The sequence below is a fragment of the Lithobates pipiens genome, unplaced genomic scaffold (assembly GCF_037356315.1).
Source record: "Lithobates pipiens isolate NorthernLeopardFrog02 unplaced genomic scaffold, aLitPip1_a1.2 Scaffold_28, whole genome shotgun sequence".
Classification (NCBI taxonomy): Eukaryota; Metazoa; Chordata; class Amphibia; order Anura; family Ranidae; genus Lithobates; species Lithobates pipiens.
The window spans coordinates 34,869,433-34,882,322 of NW_027507789.1; positions in this window are offsets into that span (position 1 = coordinate 34,869,433).

Consider the following 12,890-nt stretch of genomic DNA (forward strand, 5'->3'; position numbering starts at 1 on the left):
TTTTTATTAGGTCTATTAATAAGTATTATTATCTCTATTATTATTAATATTATTATTAGTTCTATTATTATTAGTATTATTATTATCATCATCTCTATTATTATTATTATTATTATTCGTTTTATTATTAATATTATTAGGTATGTTATTAATTATTACTATCTCTATTATTATTATTAGTTTTATTATTACGTCTATTATTAATTATTATCATCATCTCTATTATTATTATTATTATTATTCGTTTTATTATTAGTATTATTAGGTCTATTAATAAGTATTATTATCTCTATTATTATTAATACTATTATTATTAGTTCTATTATTATTAGTTTTATTTTTATTATTACCATCATCTCTATTATTATTATTATTATTATTATTATTATTATTATTATTAATAATTTTATTATTAATATTATTAGGTATATTATGAATTATTATTATCTCTATTATTATTAATATTATTATTAGTTATATTATTATTATTATTTATTGTTGTTAGTATTATATGCACTGAATAAACTGAGATCAGACATATAACTCTCAGCATGCTGAAGTCACAATGTATTCTATTGTGCACCATGTAGTATAAAGTGTTAATGAGTATTTTTTCCTTTGGTCATGAATACTCTGTATAGTATAATAAGAGTATGTGCTGGAGTCTTATTGAGCAGGCTGAGCTCTTCATTGTCACATCAGGTTGGACAGAGATGTATGTGCAAGTGGATAATAGCCATGCAGACGTCACCCTTTCTGTTTGATCTGTGTCTCCCCAGCACCCCGTTCTCCTCCCACTCAGGGAGTTCAGGTATATAAGAATGTGGGCTTCAACTTCCCGACACAACTACCATCTCACAGTCCCAGTGCGGGGAATTACTGAGCATCAGAAATCTAAGGAGAGGAAGAGAGAAGACTGGAGCTGCAGAGGATGTAAGTAAATGCAACACTTTATACAGCTTTGCACTGCTACGAGGGTCATAGGCACTTTTCTATATGATTTCTATGTACTGTATGTCTCGCTGTCATGGGTGGTCATTTTGACATTTACATTACTGCTGCTTCTGGGGAATTCTAATTGGGCCACTGCTAGGTGAGATTTTTCAACCTGACAAAAGTGAGGCCGCGTACACACGCGGGGACTGTCTGCCGAAACTAAGTTCGTCAAACAGTCCGCTCAAACTTTTGAATGAACGAACAAATACGGCAAACTTTGTTCGTCGTACTAAGTCCGCGCAACTTTTGAAATGAACGGACTCGCCCACACACGAGGCAACAGTCCGCTCATTTCGAGCGCGTGTGCAGGTAGGCGGGGCCCGCGACGGAGACGTCGCGGGCTCCGCCGCCTGGAATGTACTTAAAGGGGAACCCCAACGCCGAAAAAAATCGGCGTGGGGGTCCCCCAAAGTCCACAACAGACCCTTGTCCGAGCACGCTACCCGGCCGGCCAGGAAAGGGGGGCGAGCGAGCGCCCCCCCCCTCCCGAGCCGTACCAGGCCGCGTGCCCTCAACATGGGGGGTGCCGCGTGGCCCCCCCACCCCAAAGCACCTTGTCCCCATGTTGATGAGGACAAGGGCCTCTTCCCAAAAACCCTGGCCGTTGGTTGTCGGGGTCTGCGGGCGGGGGGCTTATCGGAATCCGGGAGCCCCCTTTAATAAGGGGGCCCCCGGATACCGGCCCCCCACCCTATGTGAATGAGTATGGGGTACAATGTACCCCTACCCATTCACCTGTAAAATAAAAGTACCCAAAAAAAAAACACAACACACGAGATAAAATATTTTATTGCACAGCTCCGGGGGTCTTCCGTCTTCGGGGGTCTTCTCGCCGGACTCCTCCGCTATCTTCTTGTAGCTCTTTTGCTAGCGGAGGAGTCCGGCTTTCTTCCTCCCCGCCGCCGGCCTCTTCTCCCGACTTCGGGGGTCTTGTCCCCCTCTTCGGTTCTTCTGCCGGGCCACCGCGCCTTCTTATAGCTCTTTTGCAGGCGGTGGCCCGGTCTTCTGTCGCCGCCGCCTTCCGTTCTTCTGCCGGGCCACCGCGCCTTCTTATAGCTCTTTTAGAGGCGGTGGCCCGGTCTTCTGTCGCCGCTGTCGCCTTCCGTTCTTCTTCTTGTTCTTCTTCTTCTTCTCCAGGAGATGTTGACACGTCGCTCTCTCCGGCCGGAATGCCAGAGCCGCACTGTGCGGCCACTTATATAGTGACAATGGGGTGGTGTCACATGGTATATGTCACATGGGTTGGTCAGCACAGTGGTGTAGTGGTTAGCACTTTCACCTAGCAGCAATAGGGTTGCTGGTTCAAATCCCGACCACAACACTATCTGCCTGGAGTTTGCATGTTCTCCCTGTGCCTGCGTGGGTTTCCTCCGGGTACTCCGGTTTCCTCCCACACTCCAAAGACATGCTGGTAGGTTAATTAGACCCTGTCCAAAAGAATTGGCCATAATATGTGTATGTGTATGTCAATGTTGTAAGTGTGTCGGGACTCTACAGGTTAAAGGACCGCATAAATAGCTGCAGATGGACACCGGTGGCAAGAAAAAGCGCCCAGAGGCGATTCAGTTCGTATAGGTAGCGCTATATAAGTCATTCAGTTCAGTCAGTCAGAAGAAGAAGAAGAACAAGAAGAAGAACGGAAGGCGACCGGAAGGCGACAGCGGCGACAGAAGACCGGGCCACCGCCTCTAAAAGAGCTATAAGAAGGCGCGGTGGCCCGGCAGAAGAACCGAAGAGGGGGACAAGACCCCCGAAGTCGGGAGAAGAGGCCGGCGGCGGGGAGGAAGAAAGCCGGACTCCTCCGCTAGCAAAAGAGCTACAAGAAGATAGCGGAGGAGTCCGGCGAGAAGACCCCCGAAGACGGAAGACCCCCGAAGCTGTGCAATAAAATATTTTATCTCGTGTGTTGTGTTTTTTTTTTTGGGTACTTTTATTTTACAGGTGAATGGGTAGGGGTACATTGTACCCCATACTCATTCACATAGGGTGGGGGGCCGGTATCCGGGGGCCCCCTTATTAAAGGGGGCTCCCGGATTCCGATAAGCCCCCCGCCCGCAGACCCCGACAACCAACGGCCAGGGTTTTTGGGAAGAGGCCCTTGTCCTCATCAACATGGGGACAAGGTGCTTTGGGGTGGGGGGGCCGCGCGGCCCCCCTTCCCCAAGGCACCCCCCATGTTGAGGGCACGCGGCCTGGAACGGCTCGGGAGGGGGGGCGCGCTCGCTCGCCCCCCTTTCCTGGCCGGCCGGGTAGCGTGCTCGGACAAGGGTCTGTTGTGGACTTTGGGGGGACCCCCACGCCGATTTTTTTCGGCGTTGGGGTTCCCCTTTAAGTCCATACCAGGCGGCGGGGCCCGCGACGTCTCCTTCGCGGGCCCCGCCTACCTCGCGCTCGAAATGAGCGGACTGTCCTCCGAGCGGGAACAGTTTGCTCATTTCGAAAGTGGCCTACACACGGGCGGACTGTCCGCTCAAACCAAGTTTCAGCGGACAGTTTTTCGGAATTTCCGAAAAACTTTGTTCGTCAAACTGTCCGCTGAAACTGTCCGCTGAAGCCCCACACACGAGCGGACTGTCTGCTGAAACACTGTTCAGCGGACAAAGTTGAGCGAACAGTCCGCCCGTGTGTACGCGGCCTCACTCTTCATTTGTCTGACATCCAATCCATTTCTGGTGAGGTTCTTCAACCTGACAAAAGTCACTCTTCATTTGTCTGACACCCTGTCCATTTCAGGTGAGGTTACATAGTTACATAGTTAGTCAGGTGGCAAAAAGACCCAAGTCCATCCAGTTCAACCACAAAAAAAAATAATAAGAAAATAAAAAAAAAATAATATCATACAATCCCATATGCCCAATTCTATACCCACAGTTGATCCAGAGGAAGGCAAAAAAAAACAGCAGAGCATGATCCAATTTGCTAAAGCAGGGGAAAAAATTCCTCCCTGATCCCCCGAGAGGCAATCGGATTTTCCCCAGATCAACTTTACCTATAAATGTCAGTACCCAGTTATATTATGTACATTTAGGAAAGAATCCAGGCCCTTCTTTAAGCAATCCACTGAGCTGGCCAGAACCACCTCTGCAGGGAGTCTATTCCACAATTTATAAAGATATTAAAAAGTAAGGGTCCCAACACTGGACCTACCTTAGACCATTCAGAGTAAGAATCATTGACCACTACTCTCTGAATTCTGTCTTTTAGCCAGTTTTCTATTCATTTACAAACTGATATTCCCAAACCTGTAGACTTTACCTTACACATGAGCCGTGTGTGGGGAACTGTATCGAACGCTTTTGCAAAATCCAAGTATATCACGTCCACCGCCACCCCTCTGTCCAAGGTATTACTTACCTCCTCATAAAAAGAAATCAGGTTTGTCTGACAACTTCTGTCTTTCATGAATCCATGTTGTCTGTTGCTTAAAATATTTTTTTCCTGCAAGAACTCATCTATGTGGTCTTTTATTAATCCCTCCAGTATCTTCTCAACTATAGAAGTTAAACTAACAGGTCTATAGTTACTTGGTAAAGACTTTGTTCCCTTTTTAAATATTGGCACCACATTGGCCCTGCGCCAATCCAGTGGTACTATTCCTGTCATTAATGAGTCCCTAAAAATTAGATACAATGGCTTTGGAATTACAGAGTTCAATTCTTTTAGGATCCGTGGGTGGTTCTTCAACCTGGTTCTTCAGTCACTCTTCGTTTGTCTGACATCTTCTCCATTTCTAGTGAGGTTCTTCAACCTGACAAAAGTCACTCTTCATTTGTCTGACATCCTGTCCATTTCTAGCTCGGACCTCCTAGGCAGAAACTAGTGCTGTACCAGGGCAAGAATCGGAGAAGAGCTTTTATGTCAGAATTACGCAGGCTCTCAGAAAAATTCTTCAGAAAAATATTTCTTGCCTGGCTGTCATGCTGATCTAATGTCATCTTCTTTTCTGAGTTCCTGATCTGGCACATGGGTGCAGATCAGGAATTCTGATTTGATGCATACTTGCTACAGAGCAGAAAGTACTGGTTGGGATCCTTGTACATGGAAGTCCACAGCTTTATTTTGCTGGTTCTGTTGCAATGGGACAACTCCCAAGCAGATTTGCTCTTTTGTGCTTTAGTTAATGTTTTAAATTTATTTATTACAAGTACTTATATAGCACCGTCAATTTACGCAGCGCTTTACATATACTGTATATTGTACATTCACATCAGTTTCCTGCCCTTGAGGCATTTACAATCTAAAGTTCCCAACTCGCATTCACATATACACATACCAGGACAAATTTAGACAGAAGAGTCAGGGAGTTCCGTCGGAGATCCGGTGACGTCACGGATCTTAAACCTTTTGATACCCACTTGCATGACCACCTGATGATGCACAGGGGTCCATGCCATAAGGTGAAAGTGATTAGTTAGACCAGAGGTGGAGGGATTGTCACGCTACTGGGGAAAAAAAACTACTTATGTCAGTGCTACAGTTTGAATTTAAAACTTATTTGTGTGAACTGTGAAGTTAAGTCATAGATTGTGGAAACTAACTAGTGTCGTGTGATTGTGGTATACACAATATACATTTACCACTGACTAATGCAGAGTTGCAATGCAAGGAGATCAACTAAAAGTAGTTGGATCTGTATGTGTGTTTATAATTAATTGAAATTTTAATCAGTAACAGCCCTAATTTGTTACTTTTTGCTATAATAAATATCCCCCCCCCAAAAAGAAAAAATTCTTCCTCAGTTTAGGTCAATATGTATTCTTCTACATATCTTTGGTAAAAAAAAAAAAAAAAAAAAACAATCGCAATAAGTGTATATTGATTGGTTTGCACAAAATAGGGGATAGATTTATGGCATTTTTATTATTATTTTAATTTTTTTTTACTAGTAATGTGGTGATCAGCAATTATTAGCAGGACTGCGACATTGCAGTAGATAGATCGGACACTTTTGACACTTTTTTGAGACCAGTGACATTTATACAGCGATCAATGCTAAAAATAGCAACTGATTACTGTATAAATGTCACAGGCAGGCAAGTGGTTAACACTTGGGGGCGTTTAAGGGGTTAAATGTGTTGAGCTGTCCAGGTGGTATGGATCGCCCAGTCCTGTGGTGCAGTGCCCGGATGATGAGGGGCCCCTCAGCGGAGGGCTAGCAGGCTGCATGTTCCCCGACACAGACAGCGCTCCGCCTTCCTGCACTTCAACACTTGTTCGCTAGGTGGCGCTGGGCACCATACAATCTGCTGCTAGGAGACGGCTGACTAAACAACCCGCAGAGATGTGTCCTCATTATATGTTCTCACAACATGAGGCGTGCCGGTGTCTTGTCAAATAACGTACTCCATCGGATAGTGTCCGCTGCGTACTGCACATGCGCAGTACACAGCAACACAGATTCCGAAAATTGCCAAGGATGAACGGCGCCTGCGCCCTGAGTCCAGGTTCTGGCCCCACTATCCAAGTGGACATAGAGTAGGATAAAAAAGAGCCGAGCGCAGCAAAGCTCGCCCGCGAGGGGCCTGCTAAAATTCACAACCCTATGTCCGCTTGGATGGTGGGGCTACCACCTCCACTCACGGACACTATTTGATGGCCGGACACTATATGGCAGAACACCGGTGTCCTATCATATAAGGTCCCCCATCGGATAGTGTCCGCTGTACACAGCAACACAGATTCCGAAAATTGCCGAGGACGAACGGCGCCTGCGCCGTGAGTCCAGGTTCTGGCCCCACTATCCAAGTGGACATAGAGTAGGAATAAAAAAGAGCCGAGCGCAGCGAGGCCGAGCCCGAAGTGTGGCGAGCAAAGCTCGCCCGCGAGGGGCCCGCTAAAATTCACAACCCTATGTTTGCTTGGATGGTGGGGCTACCACCTCCACTCATGGCGCAGGCGCCGTTCAGCTTCGGAGATTTTCCGAAGCTGCGTCTGCTCCGTACTGCGCATGCGCAGTACGGAGCGGACACTATTTGATGGCCGGACACTATACGGCAGAACACCGGTGTCCTATCATATAAGGTCCCCCATCGGATAGTGTCCGCTGTACACAGCAACACAGATTCCGAAAATTGCCAATGATGAACGGCGCCTGCGCTGTGAGTCCAGGTTCTATCCCCACCATCCAAGTGGACATAGAGTAGCAATATAAAAGAGCCGAGCGCAGTGAGGCCGAGCCCGAAGCGTGGCGAGCGAAGCGCGCCCGCGAGGGGCCCTCTAATATTCACAACCCTGTCCGCTTGGATGGTGGGGCTACCGCCTCCACTCACGGCGCAGGCGCCGTTCATCTTCGGAGATTTTCCGAAGCTTCGTCTGCTCATGCGCAGTACGGGGCGGATGCTATATGATGGCAGGACACTATCTGCCAGAACACCGGTTCGCTCGGCTCTTTTATATTCCTACTCTACGTCCACTTGGATGGTGGGGGTAGAACCTGGACTCACGGCGCAGGCGCCGTTCATCCTCTGTGATTTTCGGAATCTGTGTTGCTGTGTACTGCGCATGGGCAGGGAAGGTATATCACTTTTACTGCCCACTGGGTGAACCTTCTGACGGCCGTCAAGCATGTAACCCGTGGCACCCGTGTAGATTTGGTTTTACCGCCATGGATTGCATGCAGGCCTGACTTTTCTTCTCCTCCTCCTCCTACTCCATCCTCCTCCCTCTCCTCTTCAGCTGACTCCTCCTTTTCCGCTGCTAGCGTCTCTTCCGCTGCGCCGCCCAAGCTCCCCAGAACCTATTCCACATGCCAGGTGAGACGTTGCCATGCCGTGCTGCGTCTGTTGTGCCTGGAAGCCAAGAGCCACACTGGCCCGGCACTCCTTTCAGCTTTGCGTTCACAGGCAGATCAGTGGCTAACACCGCTCAATTTGACAGTTGGTAAAGTGGTGTGTGACAACGGTGCCAATCTGCTTAGCGCATTGAAACAGGGCAAAATCACGCACGTGCCATGCATGGCACACGTCTTAAACTTGGTCGTGCAGCGATTCCTTGTCAAATACCCTGGGGTCCAGGACATCTTGCGGCAGGCAAGGAAAATCTCGGCCCATTTCAGAAGATCTCACATGGCCATGGCTCGCCTTGCTGACATTCAGTGGCGACACAATCTGCCGGTCAGACGTCTTATTTGCGATTGCCCGACGCGATGGAACTCCACCTTCTATATGCTTGATAGGCTGCTCCAGCAGAAACGTGCAGTTAACGTCTACCTGTATGAACTGAGCGGCAGAACCGATTCTGGGGAGCTGGGGGTTCTTTCACCGCGCCAGTGGCTGCTCATACGCGACGCATGCAGACTTCTGCGCCCATTTGAGGAGATCACCAAACTGGTCAGTCGCAGCCATGGCGCCATCAGTGACATGGTACCTTATGCCTTCTTTATGGAGTGTGCATTGTGTCGTGTCATTGATCAAGCTGTGGAGGAGCAGGAGCGGGAAGATGAGGAAGTCGCAATGCTGGATGAATTCCCAGGGGGGGGCTACTCTATCTGAGACAAGTCAACAACAGGAGTCTGAAGAGGAGTCAGAGGAGGATGGTGCCGGGGCGGATGAGGAGGAGCAAGAAGAGCATGCTTTAAACCTTTCTGGGATCCCTGTTGTGCGTGGATGGGGAGAGGAGAATGAAGAGGACGACATTATCCTGGATGATGAGCAGGAGCCAGGCTACCACACCGCTTCCACTTTAGTGCAAATGGGGGCCTTCATGCTCCAGTGTTTTCATAGGGACCCCCGTATAAAAAGCATAAGGGTCAAGGACCAGTACTGGGTGGCAACGTACTTACAAACACAAAATGGCAGAAATGTTACCGCCGTCACAGAGGGCTGTCAAAATGCAGCACTTCCAGGCCTTGCTTCGAGAAATGCTGCATTCTGCTTTTGCGTGCGCTGGCAGAGGAGCAATTCCCACTCCCAAAGAAGGAGCGGGTACCAATCCAACAGCGCCTGCAAGAAGAGGCCGGTTTGAAGATGTGTTGGTGACTTCGGATATGAGGTCATTCTTTCAGCCGACCCATCGACAGGTGTCATCCAGATCCAGCATCAGGGAACGCCTAGACCGCCAGGTGTCCGACTACATCGGGTTAACGGCCGATTTGGACGCTCTGAGGAGTGATGAACCCCTGGACTACTGGGTGGGCAGACTTGACCTCTGGCCAGAGCTTGCCCAGTTTGCAATCGAACTGTTGGCTTGCCCCTCATCCAGTGTCATGTCCGAAAGGACGTTCAGCACAGCAGGGGGGATCGTGACCGATAAGCGTACTCGCCTAGCTCACGACAGTGTTAACTACCTTACATTTCAAAAAATGAATGAGGCATGGAGCTTGGAGGAATTCAACACATGTGACCAATAGACCATGTATATGTCTATAAACAATTTTTTTAATCGAGCACAGAGACCTTCTTTTTTCATATGGCTCACTTCCTTGTCCAAAAAAAGCACACCGTACTATATGCCCGTACTCTCCTCTTTGAAGAGGTTGAGTGGTGTCATATTTCTACTGGGGCTGCTTATTATGAGGGGCTCCCACCATCCCTGTGCTGTGCTGACATCCTCCTGGGGCTGTACCTCTGCTGTGCATATTATGATTGGCTCCCACCCTCCCTGTGCTGTGCTAACTACCTCCTTTGGCTGTACCTCTGCTGTGCATATTTTGAGGTGCTCCCACCATCCCTGTGCTATGCTCATTATGAGGGGCTCCCACCATCCCTGTGCTGTGCTGACTTACCCCTAGGGCTGCTTATTATGAGGGGCTCCCACCATCCCTGTGCTATGCTGACATCCTCCTGGGGCTGCTTATTATGAGGGGCTCCCACCATCCCTGTGCTATGCTCATTATGAGGGGCTCCCACCATCCCTGTGCTATGCTGACTTCCTCCTGGGGCTGCTTACGGTGCAGATGTCAGTGCTGTATATCATGGTGCTGATGTCAGTGCTCTCTATCACGGTGCTGCTGTCAGTGCTGTATATCACGGTGCTGGTGTGAGTGCTTTATGTCACACTGCTGATGTCAGTGCTCTCTATCACAGTGCTGCTGTCAGTACTGTATATCACGGTGCTGGTGTGAGTGCTTTATGTCACACTGCTGATGTCAGTGCTCTCTATCACGGTGCTGCTGTCAGTGCTGTATATCACGCTGCTGGTGTGAGTGCTTTATGTCACGCTGCTGATGTCAGTGCTCTCTATCACGGTGCTGTTGTCAGATGACTCTATCACGGTGCAGGTGTCATTGCTGTATGTCACGCTGCTGATGTCAGTGCTCTCTATCACGGTGCTGGTGTCAGATGACTCTATCACGGTGCAGGTGTCATTGCTGTATGTCACGCTGCTGGTGATCATCTCCTGCACCCTCTTCTTTGTCTACCCTGGTCCCTGACCTTCCCTCTCCTCCATTGCCTTCATGCGCTCCACAGTCCTGAATTGTCACAACAATTTCCCATATAAAAAAAGAATGCTTGTAGTTGTCGATCCCAGATTCACCTCATACATGTGTTATGTCATTGGCCATGTGGTGGGACTATGTTTGCACAGCTATTAATTATTTTGTGGCTGCAAATTTGACCTGTAGATTTGAGAAGTTCGCCTCCCATTGAAGTCAATGGGGCCCGCCGCGAATGTTCCGGTTCGCAAACTATCGGCCGCGTTCGTGGTCCGCGTTCGCGAAACGTCCCGTCGGAAGTTCGTCCACTATACACCAGTATCTCCCCTTTAATTCCTGTTCTATAATAAAGGCATCTGTAGGAGTTAGTGGATGTTTTGTGCATCCAGCACAATATACACTACCCAATTGCTGGTTTTCCCATCTCCCTTCAGGCCATTACCATGTCTGAAAGGCCAACAAGGAGAGGCAGACAGGCACGAGCCGATAAAAGAGGGAAAGCAGGCTCTGTGTCTAGAGACAACAGTGCTGGTCATGGACGTGGTGCATCGTCATCATCAGCACCTGGCCATGGGACACGCTTGTCCTTATTTTCGGCAGCTGGACGTGTTGAGCCGCATCATGCCGAAGACTTGGTAGAGTGGATGACCAAGCCCTCTTCATCCTCCTCATCCTCTGTCACCCAGGCTCAGGGTACTAGCAAAGCAGCTGTCAATGCATTGTCTTCCCTCGTCTCAAGTCCCCTGAACTCTTTGAGCACAGTGTTGGGTATATGCTCCAGGAGGATGCCCAGTGTTTTGTAGGCTCTGATAATGATACTCAGCTAGAGGAAGGCAGTAGCGTGAACGCAGAGAGAGGGGATGCTCAAGAAGGACAGCAATCTGGCAGTCATAGTCCACAAGCTGCAGCATACTGCCAGGTTTACTCCAGCGATGAAGAGGGAGGGGATGATGAGGGCACTGATTCCACATGGGTGCCTGGTAGGAGAGAGGAGGAGGAGGCACATGTCCAACGAGGCAGGATGCCCTCTGGGGGCCAGCTTAGGGGGCAGCACACCGACTGAATCACACCGCAGAGCTCCACCTGTGCAGGGCGCTGCCTCTGCGCGTTATTCTAAAAGTTCTTTGGTGTGGGCCTTTTTTGAGACGAGCGCATCAGATCGCACCGCTGCTATTTGCAACATATGTCTCAAGCGTATCTCGCGTGGCCAAAACATCAGCCACACTGGGGCAGATATTTTGTCAGCTCTGCAGGGGCAGGCCGAGAGGTGGTTGACACCACGCCAGCTTAAGCCAGGAATGGTGGTTTGCGACAATGGCACCAACCTCCTCTCCGCCCTCCGACAGGGACAACTGACCCATATGCCCTGTGTGGCTCACGTCCTTAACCTGGTGGTGCAGCGGTTCTTGGGCAGGTACCCGGGCTTACAGGATGTCCTGAAGCAGGCCAGGAAAGTCTGTGTGCATTTCCGCCGATCATTTAATGCCTGTGCTTGGCTGGCTGAGCTCCAAAAGGAGTTGAACCTGCCCAAGAACCGCCTTATATGTGACATGTCCACCAGGTGGAACTCAACGTTGGCCATGCTGCAGCGGCTGCACACACAGCAGAGGGCCATCAATGAGTACCTGTGTGACTACGGCACTAGGACAGGGTTAGGGGAGCTCGGTTTTTTTTCACCACTCCAGTGGGGCATGATCAGGGATGCATGCACTGTCCTGTCACTGTTTGAGGAGGCCACAAGGATGGTGAGCAGTGACAGTGCATGCATCAGTGACACTGTACCTCTTGTCCACCTGTTGGAGCACACGCTGCGTGGAATAATGGACAGGGCCCCCTTTATCCAGACAGTGTTCCTGCTGTCCCACCCATCACACAGGAAGAGGACGAGGAGGAGGAGGAGGATGATTGTGTCAGCATGGAGGTGGAGGCTGGCACTCAGCAGCAGCAGCAGTCTTGTAGGGATGATTTACAGTCCCAAGAAACCCGTGGACTTGTACGTGGCTGGGATGAGGTAGCAGCAGATCATGTTGTCCTTTGTGACCCAGAGGACTCTGGACTGAATGCCTCAGCTAACCTACGCTGCATGGCCTCCCTGATCCTGCAAAGCCTACGGAAGGATCCTCGTATTCTTCGGATCAAGGAGAGGGACCATTACTGGCTGGCCACTCTCCTTGATCCACGGTACAAGGGTAAGGTTGCCGACCTTAACTGCCCATCGCAGAGGGAGCAGAGGATGAGACATCTCTGGGAGGCCTTGCAGAAAGGTCTGTGCAACGCGTTCCCAGAGACTGGGAGGTTACAAACTCCTGGTCCTGGACAACGTGTTACTAAGGCATTGGTCAGAAGGAGTGGTGGAGAAGGTGGCCGTCTGACCAATGCGTTCAGACAATTTTTTAGTCCGCAGCCCCAAGGTATGATCGGTTCCAGCAACCATCGCCAGCGTCTGATTTACATGGTGCAGTAATACCTAGGGGCAAGGTCAGACTTGGACACCTTTCCCACCAAAATCCTCTGGCTTACT